We start from the raw sequence: 14,720 nt of genomic DNA, 5'->3' as shown, positions 1-14,720 counted from the left end.
TGGTTTAAGTGTAATACCACTTCTCGTGGTAATGGCTTTAGCTGTTTCATTCCGGGGGTTAGCATTTGTATCGCTAGGTAGAGAATCCCCGGTTTTCTTTCACCTATCAACCTTGCTAGGTTGCTCACTTCTTGTTCCAGATTTTGAATAGAAGCTTGTTGATTTCTAAATGCTTGAACATTTTGTTCATTAGTTTGTTTCTGAGATGTGAAAAACTGTGTTTGAGATTCAACTAGCTTCGACATCATATCTTCTAAATTTGGCTTTTTATCATCGGTTTGTGGTGGTTTAATTGGAAAAATAGGTCTTTGCTGGTTGTAAGTATTATTAGATACTTGTTGATTGTTAGGACCTTTTTGGTTGTTGTATGGAACATTTCGGTTATAATTCTGATTTTGATTGTAGTTTGGTCTTGGCGGTTGATAATTATTTTGATAATTATTTCCAGGCCTTTATTTCATATATGAAACATTCTCTCTTTGTTCCATTGTTTGTTCAATACTGAGACAATCTTTTGTCAAATGTGGTCCTCCACACTGCTCACAACTAATTCGTATTGCGTAAATATCTTTAGTCATCTTTTCCATTCGTCTCTCGAAAGCATCTAACTTTGCGGAAATGGAATCAATGTCATGGCTAGAATCGGCTCTAGCCGCTTTAGATGATCTAACGATGTCTTTTTCTTGATGCCACTCATGTGAGTGGGAGGCTGTGTTATCAATAATTTTATAAGCTTCAGTTGCGATTTTCTTCATAATGAAACCACCAGCTGCTATGTCGATGTCTTTTCGTGTAGTAATGTCGCATCCTTAATAGAATATTTGTACTATTTGATAAGTATCTAAACCATGTTGAAGACATCCTCTCAAAAACTTTCCAAATCTTGTCCACGCTTCATATAAAGTTTCATTTGGCTTTTGTGTGAACGTAACAATTTCTCCTTGAAGTCTCACGGCTTTAGATGCCGAAAAGAATTTTTTAAGAAAATTTTCAATTAAAACATCCCATGTATCAATCGCCCCTTCAGGTAAGGATTCTAACCAATCTTTGACTTCTCCCTTTAAAGTCCAGAGAAATAACATGAGATAGATCTGTTCATCCTCAACTTCTCTGATTTTGAATAGAGTACATATCCTATTAAAGGTACGAAGATGTTCGTTTGGATCTTCCTTCGGCGTACCACTAAATTGGCATTGATTAGTTACCATGTGTAGGATTTGTCTTTTGATTTCATAATCTGGCACATTAATGCCTGATTGAGTAATTGCGTGACCTTGGCCAGTGCGTGTAGCTCTCATTCGGTCTTCCATACTTAGGGGTTCTTGATTTTCCATGATTGAGTTTGTTGAATCTGAATCACTAGAGGATTCTAATTTAATGGCTTCTTCCTCGACAATCTCTGGTTGAATGATTTGCAGTTCAGGAGGAATAATTAGTGGTTCAGGATCTCTGAATTGTCCTTGAATATCCTCCGGGTTCTCAATTGTGAGGTCGGGTTCAAAAAATGGATTATCGAAAATTTGAGTTGGAGTACTTGGTCGACTAGATGATGATTCTAAAGAAAAACTAACGGCGACTATATTGGCTAGATGTCTTGATCGAGTTACAGGTGGTGAACGTATGAAAGGTGGTGACGTTTTGCTCGGTGCATTCACTAAATATCCTATTAGTTATAAAAATAAAAAATTATATAAGTTATCAAATTAATAGACTTTTCTGATTTTGCCCACGTTTCGAATATCCAATAGATGCAGCAGGTAGCCAGGACCCTTTAAATCGGAAGCCCACAACTCGCCACTAACAAATTCAACTATTACTACGAACCAGAAAATTTTGGATGTCTATCAATTTAACCGCTTAAAATAATTTTTTCGTCGAAATTTTGAAGATAAAATCTATGTCCTAAAAACTAGAGCGTCGAGAAATAAGAGGAAGAAAAAAAAGTGTGTCAAAAAACGTCGACAAATAAAAGGTCGAAAAATAATAATAAGAAAGTAAAGCGTCGAAACTTAAAAGTCTAAAAACTAAAAATTAAAACGTGCGTCTAAAGGTATTAAAGCTTAAAAGGAATTCTATATCCAAAACGGCAATAACTTAAAAAGGCACTAAAATCTATTTAAAATTAAAGCGATAAGCGACGTCGTAAAATTCTAAAGTGCCTAAATCTTAATCTAAAGAAAAAGCACTTAAGGGATTTTACGGCAAAGCCTAAAGATCTAGAAATACAAAATAACTACGGCAAAAAACTAAGTTTAAAACTAATTACGAACGATAAATATACAAATTACGAATTATATGATTAAAATATACAATTTATAAAAAGAAACAAGAAATGATAAAATTATTTATTTTATATAAAAATATTATTTTTATATTATTTTATAAAAGTATTAATTTTATATATTTAATAATAATTAATAAACTTAATATTACTTAATAAAACTAAAACTAAAACTAAAACTAAATATTAATTAAATAAATCAAAACCTAATTAGGTTAATAATAATAATTAAATTATTAAAACCCTAATCAGCAATTAATACGTACAAGGTTCAGCCTGTCAGACAGCTCCGCGACTACGGTTCGTTTATGCCTAAAAGGCTCCGCGACTGCGGAGTTTGCAGACTCAGATTTCAGGCAGGCCAAAATTCGTGCATGTTCAGTTTTTATTATTTTTTTTATTTTCTGTTTTTAATTTATAGAAAATATAATTTAAATAAAACTTTAAAAAAAAATGCTTATTAGTTTTTGTAACTAAAAAAAATAAAAACATTTTAATTTAAACACTTAAAAATATAGAAATATATACTTTTTTTTATGTTATTATATTTTAAAACTTATATATAATTATATTTTTACAAAAATGGCTTAAAACTAATTTTTTATAGAGTTTCGCTTCGGCGTGATTTTTCCTCGGCAGCGGCGCCAAAAATACTTGATGTGTGCGAAGTGTAGTACGAAATAGATTATATTTTACTACGAAATACTATTAAATACGATACAATTTATACACGTTATTTATTTATTTATAGAATGGATATACCTAAACCTTGCTACAACACTTATAGGCAGTGTACCTAATCGTAGAGTAGTGTTGTTTTTAGTAAGTTCGGTTCGTTCCACAGGGATACAGCTGAGTTTAATGCTATATAAATTTTAAACTATATATATATATATATATATATATATATATATATATATATATATTATATATATATAAGTAATATTATTATTATTATTATAAAAGGGGGTTTTTACCGTTTAATGACCGGTTTGTCGATTTTATGTCTTAAGTCACAATTAAAACCTAATGTAAAATATTAAATATAAATGCAACTTAATTTAAAGCGTAAAGTAAATGACAATAAATAAAAGTGCGATAATTAAAAGTACGATAATTAAAAGTGCAATAATTTAAAGTACGATAAATAAAATGACAGTAAATAAAAATGCGATGAAATATAAAATAAAGGAATTATGTTTATTTAAACTTCCGTAATCATGATGTTCGACGTGTTGATTTTAATTTATTACCATGGGTTAATTGTCCTTTGTCCTGGATTATTCGATATGTCCATCTGGTTTTTGTCCATACATTCCATCGATCATAAATATAAAGTGCGAGTGTCCTCGTCAAATTACCCTTATATCTGAAGTCAAATATTCCAACTAATTGGGGACTTAAACTGTAACAAGGTCTTAATACTTTGATAATGATTACACCAGGTTATCGACTGCGTGTAACCCAAGGTTTTAATACGTAGTTAACAATTACACCAAGTGTCCTTGTATGTAATCCACCCCTGTTTTAATGAGTCCATTGACTTTTAATCCAATTCCGTGTCCGGTTAAATGAACGATTATTTGTGTTTATAAATATCCCGCCCATCGTATCCTATCGAGTGTATGTGGTTATTTATAATTACCTCAAATTGTAAATCTCTATATTAAATTAACGAACTATCATTCAGTTAAACAAATATAAAGCCCATTAATAGCCCGTGGTCCAATTTCCACAAGTGTCGGTCTATTGTCCAAACCCCAATTATGGTCCAAAGCCCAATAAACCCGTCTTAATATTTAGTCCAACATCACGATTACTTCGGCTTAAATAAGCATAATAATAATCTAGCTACGAGACATTAATTTAAAAAGGTTGAACATAACTTACAATGAGTATTAATCGCGTAGTGTTACACGGACAGAATTTCGACTTACAAACTTAAAACATTCACCACTATAACCTTATTATTATTATTAAACTTAAATTAAAATTAAAATTAAAATTATATATATATTTTTTACGTAGATAGAAAGAAAGAAAAAGGGATGAGGAGATCGTCCGAATGCGTTGGCTTTTATAGGTCCATTTTGCACTGTGTAGCTCCGCGATCGTGATAGTTTTGTTCCTCACAGCTCCGCAGTCGCGGAGCTTTGGATTCCAGCTCACTATAGTGAATTAAACATGGGCTGCTGATAAATATAAGATATAATAATATATATAATTAATTATATATTATATTATATTCTGGTGCATAGTTGACTTGTAATTTCAGCTCCGTTGAGTCACACGTTGATAGTTGGTTCATGTCTCAGTTTCGGATTTTCGAACGTCCTTTCGTACAATTTAATATCTTGTACTTTGCGTTTTGCGGCTTGTACTCTTGTAATTTTTAGACGTTTCTCACCAATAATTTGAACCACTTGGATTGTACTTTGTACTTTTTAGATTTTTGATCGTTTGCATCTTCAAATCGTCAAATCTGTCTTTGGTCTTCACCTTTTATTATTTAAACGATAATCACTTGGAAATAGAACAATTGCAACTAAAAGCTTGTCTTTCTGGAAGGATAATGCTATTAAATATATGTTCGTTTTTAGCATTATCAATTTTACCAATATCAATACTACTACACGATCGGGTACACTGCCCGTTAGTGTCTAATCATTAATAAACAGTATTTTCCAACTATAATTTGTAGACGCGATTTTACACATCAAGTTCCAAACAAGATCGTTGGCAAGACTTCCTAGTTGAATTTGACTACCACTAAGAGTACAATCCTGGAAAAGCAAACATGATAGCCGATGCACTAAGTCGTAAGGCGGATTTGGCAGCGATCACAAAACCACACTTCTTCCTTTAAGACCGGATAAAGGAGGGATTGACGCATAATCCCTTAGCCAAGAATCTTGCTGCGCTGGTGAGAGAGGGAAATATGTGAATGTTTTGGCTTAAGGGCGATCACTTATTCACCAAAGGAGACTGGCTATATGTGCCTAAGTAGGGTGATCTTAGACGTACAATCTTGAAGGAGTGTCATGATTCGAAGTGGGCCGGGTATCCAGGTATTAAGAGGATGTTGGCATTAATGGAGAGCCCTTACTATTGGCCTAGGATAGAAGATGACGTAGATACATACGTATGGACATGGCTAATATGCCAACAATACAAGATAGAACAACGTCAACTAGGAGGACTATTGCATCCCCTGCCTACACCACAAGGACCATGTAAGAGTGTTTCCATGGACTTCATCACTTGTCTACCAAAATTAGAAGGGTGTGGGAGTATTATAGTCGTGGTTGATCGATTCTAAAAGTATGGAACATCCATAGCCGCATCACCCGAATTTATCGCCGACGAAACCGCGAAACTCTTTTTCAAGAAGTGGCGAAGTATTGGGAATACCGCACGTGATAGTGAGCGATTGAGATCCTAGATTCACGAGGCGTTTCTGGACGGAGTTGTTCAAGATCATGGGGACAGACTTGAACTACTCAATGAGTATTCACCCCCAAAGTGATGGACAGACGGAGAGGGTGAATGCATTATTAGAGCTTTATCTTCGACGTTATGTAAGTGTTAATCAACATGATAGGTCTAAACTCTTAGATATTGCCAGTACTCCTAACATGCAAAGGAGTGAGTCCACAGGAAATAGTCCTTTCGAATTGGTGACAGGGCATCAACAATTAACTCCAAATGCCTTAGACGCTTCATATGATGGAAATAGTTAAGCCGCTTATAAGACGATGAAGAAATGGCACGAATAAGAGGACTTGGCATGAGCATCACTAGATAAAGCGTCCAGTAAATTGAAGAAGTGGGCAGATGAGAAAAGATGACCCGACGAGTTCGACGTTGGGGATAAAGTAATGGTAAAGCTTCTACTGCATCATTTCAAAACACTTAGGGTGCACAAGGGACTAATCCGGAGTTACGAAGGCCCCTTCCCGGTGATTGGACGTGTTGCAAAGGTGTCATATGGAGTTGAACTACCACCAAAGTTAAAGATACATCCTTTCTTCCACTTGAGTTTTCTAAAACCATATTATGAAGACGCAGAAGACTCGAAGAGAGGAGTATCAAAGAGAGCATCGATGGCAGTTGTGACTTCGTTCGACCGTTAGGTAGAAGATATTTTGATGCGTAGGATAGTACGAAGATGAGGTGTACCGATCTAAAAGGAATACTTGGTCAAGTGGTGCAACTTGCCCGATAGTGAGGCAAGTTGGGAGGCTGAAGACTTGTTGTGGCAGTTCGCAGAAAAGATCAAGAAGTATCATGAAGATGTCATGACGGGCACATCATGAGCTTAGGTGGGAGAGAATGTCACAACCCATTATTTCAATGACCCAAACCACTAAAGCTTGTGGCCCAATTTGGAGATTTCTATCCAAGATTAAGGCACGCCCAAGAATCCCATGGAAGCTCTCTAGAACTCTCTTCCTGGAAATGTTATGGAAGCTCCAATCCTTTTTGCAAAACATTCTCACAATCCTTTTTGTAAAACTCCCCCATATCATCTCTAAAAAAAATAACATTGGCACATCATCATCACCATATTCAAAACCCATATATATCTCCGCGTTAACTTAACTTGTGGTTATATTTATGGACGTTTTAGTTATATATAGAAGTGTTATTTGGATGATACAATACTCATTAGTCTTGTTAACGTGTAAAGAAGAATTAAACAAAGAATAATATGTTGCAGCTGGGGAAATCTCGCTACATGAACTCATTGGATCGCGGTCACGAAGTAGTCTCACAACAGGAAGAATCCGTGTTGCGCTCACGAAAGTGGTAACAGAAGACGAGATGGTTTAGAACAGCAAGCTCACAACCATAATGGCCTTTCTTGCAATCGCGAGAAGCATCAGACATGTGGAATTGGTTTGTGATTAGGACTCCTCGTTCGTATCGGATTCATTGTTACTTTTTGCTCTATCAAATACAACCCCTGTCACTTGTAACTTATATGCATGAAATTTATCAATAATATTCTCTAGTTGGGTGGACCAAAGAAATTACATCGATTGCATATAATCACATTAAATATCTTGTGTCGATTTACCTTTTGTCTTTATTCTTACGTGTATTGTTTGTGGGTGAGTGATTTTTCTAGAATCACTTGGGTTGTTTGGGACCTCTAAAATCCTAACAACTGGTATCAGTGCTTAAGGCTACATGTGTGGGATCAACTTTTGGAAGACGCAAATAGAAAACTTCGTGTATAAGAAAAAGCTACACTAACCCTTGTTGAAGGTGAAACCCAAAGTGATGAGTGATGCCAATTTGGAACTTTTCGATCACCAAGCTTTGGGTGCGATTCATCTTTCACTCGTGAAGAACGTTGCATATAGCATCATGAATAAGAAGACGACTTTCAGTTGCTTGCAAGCAATCTCTGACATGTATGAAAACCTAACATGACAAATAAGGTTTTTCTAATGCTTTAATTGTTCAATATTGTGATGGCCCTTCCAAATCCATTTGGACGAATACATCATTCATCGATTTCACAGAGAGGTACTGAACTCTACATGATACGTTTTGTAAACATTGCATTCTTTTGAAAAGCCACACCATAATTGTATATCAAATTCCAAGGTTTTTGACGTTTGATGATTTCTACATATAGAGAATCACCGTAATTAATAGTTTACAATACTACATCCGTTGATAATGCAGTCAAAATAAGATACGTGGTGATGATTTTGTGAATGTAATGTTTTCTTGAATAAATCATGTATGACTCCATGCACATAGCTTGTATCACAGATAAGCAAACAGCGGAAGACTTCTAGGAACCCGAGAATAAACATGCTTAAAAGTGTCAACACAAAGGTTAGTGAGGTCATAGTTTTAATGTTGCGCATAATCTGTATATAAAGGTGGATCACAAGATTTTAGTTGTTTCATCCAGAAACGTTTATCAAAATATTCTACAAGATTAAGCACCCTGGTAACTAAACTTTAACGTCAATATAATAAGTACCCCTGTTTTAACATACATGCAACCAACATGTACAATACATGCAAACCAATGCGTACTAACCTCAAATAGCGTACGTCTGTTTTATAGTTCAGGCTAGGGTTTCTATACCTGGAACAGACGGGGATGTCAAGCCCTATGGATCCATATACAGCTATTCGCGCCCACCAGTTCTTATAACCTACAGTTACTAGTTACCAAAGCTAAGGGATTTTCAGTTCAAACTCAGTGTAGAATTTAGTGTGTACTTGTATCCATTGCGTTTAAAATAAAGTGCATGTATTCTCAGCCTAAAAATATAGATTGCAAAAGCAATTAAAAATGGAGCATATGAAAAATCACCTTAACAGCACATAAGGTCATTCACCGAAATGTGACCGAAACTCGGAATGCAAAATAACCGTAGATCTCAACGTAGAGAACATATGTTGGTCAATACATGTCTAACAAGCTAGGTCAGGTCATAGTGTATCACAATCCTAATGCTCGAGACCGACATGCAAAAGTTAACAAAAGTTATCTCAAAAGTCAACCTGACCCAATATGATCTTTAAATCTATACATGTTTATTAACATAGTATAAGTCTTGATAATTGAACGAATTTATAGTTTATCAAACTCAAAATATTATTTATTGCAGGAGCTATGTTATATTTGAATTATCATCACAATCGAACATATTTTACTATTTCACATAGTTTTCCAATACTTGTAAAATCAGATTATAGTGTTTATAAAGCTTACAGTCAACTTGACAATTGTTCAATGAGACGTGCCTTATATAAGAATTCATTTACTCGACTAATAATATTTGGAAATTCAATTTATCAATCTCATAAACAAGTTGTTTAAATATCAATTTACAGTTTCAAACACAATTTCAATTAATATCAATCATAATTCAGTTGACCATAACTTTTAATCCGTTTCTCGAAAACACACGATTTCTAAATGAAAAGTTATTAATTTTTCGACAGCTTTCCAACGACATGCATATCATATACCTTATATCAATAACATATGTATCAAATTCGTGATTCATCATAAACTATCTAACGACAAAATTAAAGCATACAAGTATGCATAAACATATATACTCGAGCACTAGACATGGATACACTATTAAATACATAAAAGATAAGATATGAATGCTCATGTATCAATATTGTGATTCAATATTTCAGAAAAGTACGTAGACGCAACGGAGATGATAAACACTAAGTTTGACTTGCTAACAATACCCACGAACATTACCCATAACCTCCATAGCCATAACCCATAGTTTTCTTAGCTCTATCCCACTCGAAAAACTAGTTTTGAAATATCTTGCTCATAACCTCGTCGTAGTATTTTATGTATAATAATAATAATAATAATACTAATACTCCTAATAGTAATAATGATTAATAATAATAATATTAATAATAATATAAATAATAATAATAATAATAATAATAATAATAATAATAATAATAATAATAATAATAATAATAATAATAATACAGAGATAGATATGAGTGTGTGAGAAGCCAAAAATAGACGAGCTTTATAGACATCTCCTGGCCAGCCATCTCATGCGATCGCATGGGGTTTGAAGGCCATTGGCCATGCGATCGCATGGCCTTCATTTTCCAGCTCACCTTATTTTGTTTCTTTGTTCGTCGACATATATATATATATATATATATATATATATATATATATATATATATATATATATATATATATATATATATATATATATATATATATATATATATATATATATATATATATGTATATATATATATATATGTATATATATATATATATATGTATATATATGTATATATATATGTATATATATGTAATATAATATATATTAATTATATATATTAATATATATTATATTATATTCTCGTGTATAGGTGACTTGTAATTTTAGTTCCGATTACTTGTATGTTGTCACTTGACTTATGTCCTGGTTCTGGATTTTCGAACGTTACTTTGTATGTTTTAATAACTTGTACTTTACGTTTCGCGACGTGTACCTTTGTCAAAATATAGACTTACATTACCAATAACTATATTACCCGAAGTGTATCTTGTACGTTCGAGTGTTTTGGTCATTTGCGTCTATAAATTAACGTCTTAATATATAATAATATTATTTTAAATCAAAACGTTTTTATCTAATTTAATATTATATTTTATAACATTTGTAAAATATACATACATTTTCATTTTGAAATAGTGTTTTACTGTAGCAAATGATTTTTAATGTAGCAAATAGTGGTTTTCGAAAACATTGTAGCTTTTTGGTACTGTAGCAATTCGAAAATACTGTAGCAAATTAGTGTTTTAATTGTTCATCTTAAACGTTTTAGTTAACTTATCTAAATATCAATCGAATCAATAAACGAATGTTACTACTACCTCCGTCTCATTCCAATAGGGCAGTATTCCATTTTGGGCTGTCCCATTCTGATAGTACACTTCCATAAATAGAAAGGAAAGAAGATATCTCATTGGTGGATCTGGAGAGAGAAGATATTTCATTGGTGGAGAAATGAAGTTAGTGGAATTTTCTAAAACTGCATGTTTTTTGTCTGTGGATTATTGAAATGAGACGGAGGGAGTATCGTTTATTAAATAACTTGAAATTATATATATGTATATATCTTTATTTAATATACATAAATCAGTTTTTAAATACACATTGCAAGTTATTTATAATTAATATTCTAACTTATTGTATATATATATATATATATATATATATTTATATATATCTATTTACAAATAGATGTTCGTGAATCGTCGGTCAATAGTCAAAGGTTAACTGAATATATAACATTAGTTCAAAATTTTTTTGAGAATCAATATTACAGACTTTGCTTATCTTGTCGAAATCATATAAAGATTAAGTTTTAAATTTGGTCGGAAATTTCCGAGTCATCACAAATATGAAGATGAAGGAATGTATGAGTGCTATTAATCATATCAATGAATTTAACAACATTATATCAAGACTTGCTTCGGTAGAAATTTCATTTGATGATGAGCTAAAAGCACTAATCTTGCTTTCTTCGTTACCAGAAAGTTGGTTGGGTATGGTAATTGAGGTTAGTAGCTTTACGATAAGTTGATTCTAGGTGAAGACACTCGTAGGAGAAACTTGGGGGATTATCTTCCGATTCTTTATTGAGTACGAACAACCATGGTATAAAAATTTAACGCCGAGAAAAAAAAGGGTAAGGGGAAGTCTAAGATGAGGTATTCATCTAAGGATCATAGTAAAGCTATCTGTTGGGGTTGAAATTAAAAGGGGAATTATCATCGTCATTGTAAGAATCCCATGACTAAAGGTGTTAACTTGACCACGGAAGATATGGATGTTGCGCTTTTGTGTAGCATAGAGAATTCAGTGGAGTCTTGGCATTTGGATTCGAGAGCTTCCTTTAATGCTAGTCCTACTGTGAGCATGATGAAGAATTTTAGGTTGTATCGTGGTAAGATGAGATTTTGAAACCGCAAAAAGGCTTGCTAATTGAGAGCATTAGAGATGCTATATTGAGTACTACTATTAGATCTAATCGGACTTTGAAAGACATGAAGTAAATTCCAAAACTTAAGAGGAAACTTATTTCGGTCAGTCAATTGGATGAGGAAGGTATTGTGGTTACTTTTGAAAACCACCAATGAAAGGTAGTTAAGGGTAGTTGTGTTCAGGCTCGTGGACATAAAAGAGGAACATTGTACATGGTTGAAGTGTTTGATGAAGACATGGTGGTGCTACGGTGGATGTTGAGGCCAAATTTACTCTATGGAACCCAGACTTGGGAATATGAGTGAGAAGGGTATGAAGATTCTTGTTTCGAGTGGGAGAATTCTGGATTTGAAGAAGGTAGAGCTTCGATTTTACGAACCATGTATTTATAGGAAACAAAAGAAGGTGACTTTCGAGAAATTGGAGAATGTGCCCACGTTGGAGATATTAGAGCATTTTCATACAGATGTTTTTGGGCCAACTAATATAGAATCACACGGAGGTTCTCGCTATTATGTCACCTTCATTGACGACTTCTCTCCCTATTACGTCACTTTTTTTTTTTTGAAATGGAAGGATGCTATAGAGAATGAGAATAACCTAAAGGTTGAGTGCTTGAAGTCGGGCAATGTAGGGGATTATGGGAATACAACAATCATGAATTTAAGAATACTGTGCATATCTCGGGGTTAAAATGTTTAAAACAGTCCCCGACACACTGTAGCACAATGGGGTCGCCGAACGTATGAGTTGTACGTCGAACGAAATGGCAAAGAGTATTAGATTATATGTAGGTTTGCCTAAGATGTTTTGGGTCAATGCGGTCAATAAGGCTGCTTATTTGATCAACAGGGGAACACCGTTGGGTATCAAAATGTACATTCATTTTGATAGGATCTTTCGGTGTAATGCTTATGTGAAAACCAAAGATGCGGATACAAACAAGCTTGAGGCAAAATCAAAGAAGTGTACATTCATTGGGTATGAGACAGATGAGATGGGTTGCCGATTTTGGGATAATGAGTCTACAAAGGTGATTCACAATCGCGATGTCACTTTTGATGAAGACTCGGTTTATGGAAAGGCGGTGATGGGGTCTTAAACTGGGTTATGTTACTTTTGATGATGTTTCTATTGATTATCTTGCAGGTTTTAGTGGGAGTTCGGGTAACATTGAATTTTTAAATAACGGTGAGGTGTCGAAAAATGTTAATGATGGGAATGGTTCGACAAGGTGTTAATTCTGAACATACAAAGAGTTTTTGTGATGAGGAAGTTGTTAATGATACTTGTTTAATCATACCGGTTGCTTCTACACCAAAACGCAAGGCTAAAACGCCCAAGCCTAATCCTATATATTCTCCATCAATAAACTACTTGATCTGCACCATGAATGGTGAACTCGAAGGTTACTTTGAGGCAAGGAAATCCCATCAATCCATACAGTGGGAGCGTTCCACGAAAGAAGCGATGGGATTACTTGAGAAGAATAAGACCTGGTAACTTGTGAAACTACCTCATGATAAATGGGCATTGCAAAATGAATGGGTGTATCATATTGTAACACCTTAGACGGATCCCACATCGCCCATGGACATGAGTGATCAGGAGATTAAAAGACAACATTCACGTTTACATGACACAACGTGTATTGAGACCACATTTAGAGTGGGTGTGTGAATATGCTGCTAGTTAAGCATGCTCGAGAGACGGCACTATCAGGATGGGTGACCTCCTGGGAAAGTGGTCCTCGTGTGTGGTCGCCAACAAACATATGTGCGCGTAGGGGCAAATCGGACAATATTGTGGTCATGTAAAATGGGGTGTTACAGTATGGTATCAGATCCAATCATGTTCCATTGGGGGTGGTGGGGCAAACCTCATCGAGGGCGATGAGTCCCTGAGGGGGTGAGTGTAACACCTTAGGCAAATATCACATCGCCCATGGACATGAGTGATCAGGGGATTATAAGATAACATTCATGTTTACATGACACAACGCGTTTTGCGACCACATATAGAATGGTGTATAAGTATGTTACAATTAAGCATACTCGGGCTAGGGCACTACCAGCATGGGTGATTTCCCGGACACTACCAGCATGGGTGATTTCCTGGGAAGGTGGTCTTCTGAGAAAGTGGTCCTCGTGTATGGTCGCTAAGAAAAATTCGTGCGCCTAGGGGCAAAGCGGACAATATTGTGGTCATGTAAGCTGGGTGTTACACGTATAAAGAATGATTTGGATGGAAAGAAGAGTGTAAGTAACTAGAGGGGGGTGAATAGTTACTTATACGTTTTTAACAATTTTTCGATTGATCACCAAATTCGATTAACTATGATCAACCAATTCAACTCAAACTTGATGTGTGTAGTGTATATGTTCAAAATGATGAATAAAGTAATGTAAAGAACATAGACACAAGGATTTATAGTGGTTCTTGTGGATGTTAACTAATACACCTTAATCCACTTCCCGATTACACTAATCGGGATTTCTTGCTTCACTAAGAACTTTTCTCCAAACCAGGTGGAGATCTGATTTACAAGTGTTCAACTTCTTTGGTAGACAACAAACCTAATCATTCTATCCCTTTGAAAGATCAACTCCAACCTAGATCAACTTGTCTTCACCTTGTACAAGTATTAATCTCCAAATAAGATTAATCAACTTCCTAAGTCCCTTTAAGGAAGTAGATCACTAAGCTAGCCTATGCTTCTACTAATTGTAGTTACAAGACTTATACACTTTGCAATGATGATCCTAAGACAATACTAGGACATACATTACACTAAGTAAACTCACAAGATTAATGATTTTGACTATATCTATAAGATCATAGAATCTTCTCTTGCTTGATCACATTTGAGTAGTAATTAGAGCACTTGTGATCTCTGGAAATAAGCTTTT

At 34.4% G+C, this 14,720-nt stretch overlaps 1 non-coding gene across 1 annotated transcript; it reads left to right on the top strand.

Moving 5' to 3' along the window:
• Window positions 1-843: 843 nt before the first annotated feature.
• On the top strand, window positions 844-950 carry LOC139903588 (small nucleolar RNA R71). Its single transcript, XR_011778398.1, has one exon. It is a non-coding gene; the product is annotated as a small nucleolar RNA R71 (small nucleolar RNA).
• The last annotated feature ends 13,770 nt before the right edge of the window (window positions 951-14,720 follow it).

The sequence above is a fragment of the Rutidosis leptorrhynchoides genome, chromosome 3 (assembly GCF_046630445.1).
Source record: "Rutidosis leptorrhynchoides isolate AG116_Rl617_1_P2 chromosome 3, CSIRO_AGI_Rlap_v1, whole genome shotgun sequence".
Lineage (NCBI taxonomy): Eukaryota > Viridiplantae > Streptophyta > Magnoliopsida > Asterales > Asteraceae > Rutidosis > Rutidosis leptorrhynchoides.
The sequence above is the reverse complement of the archived record's forward strand: the minus strand, read 5'-3'. Positions and strand labels throughout refer to the sequence as shown.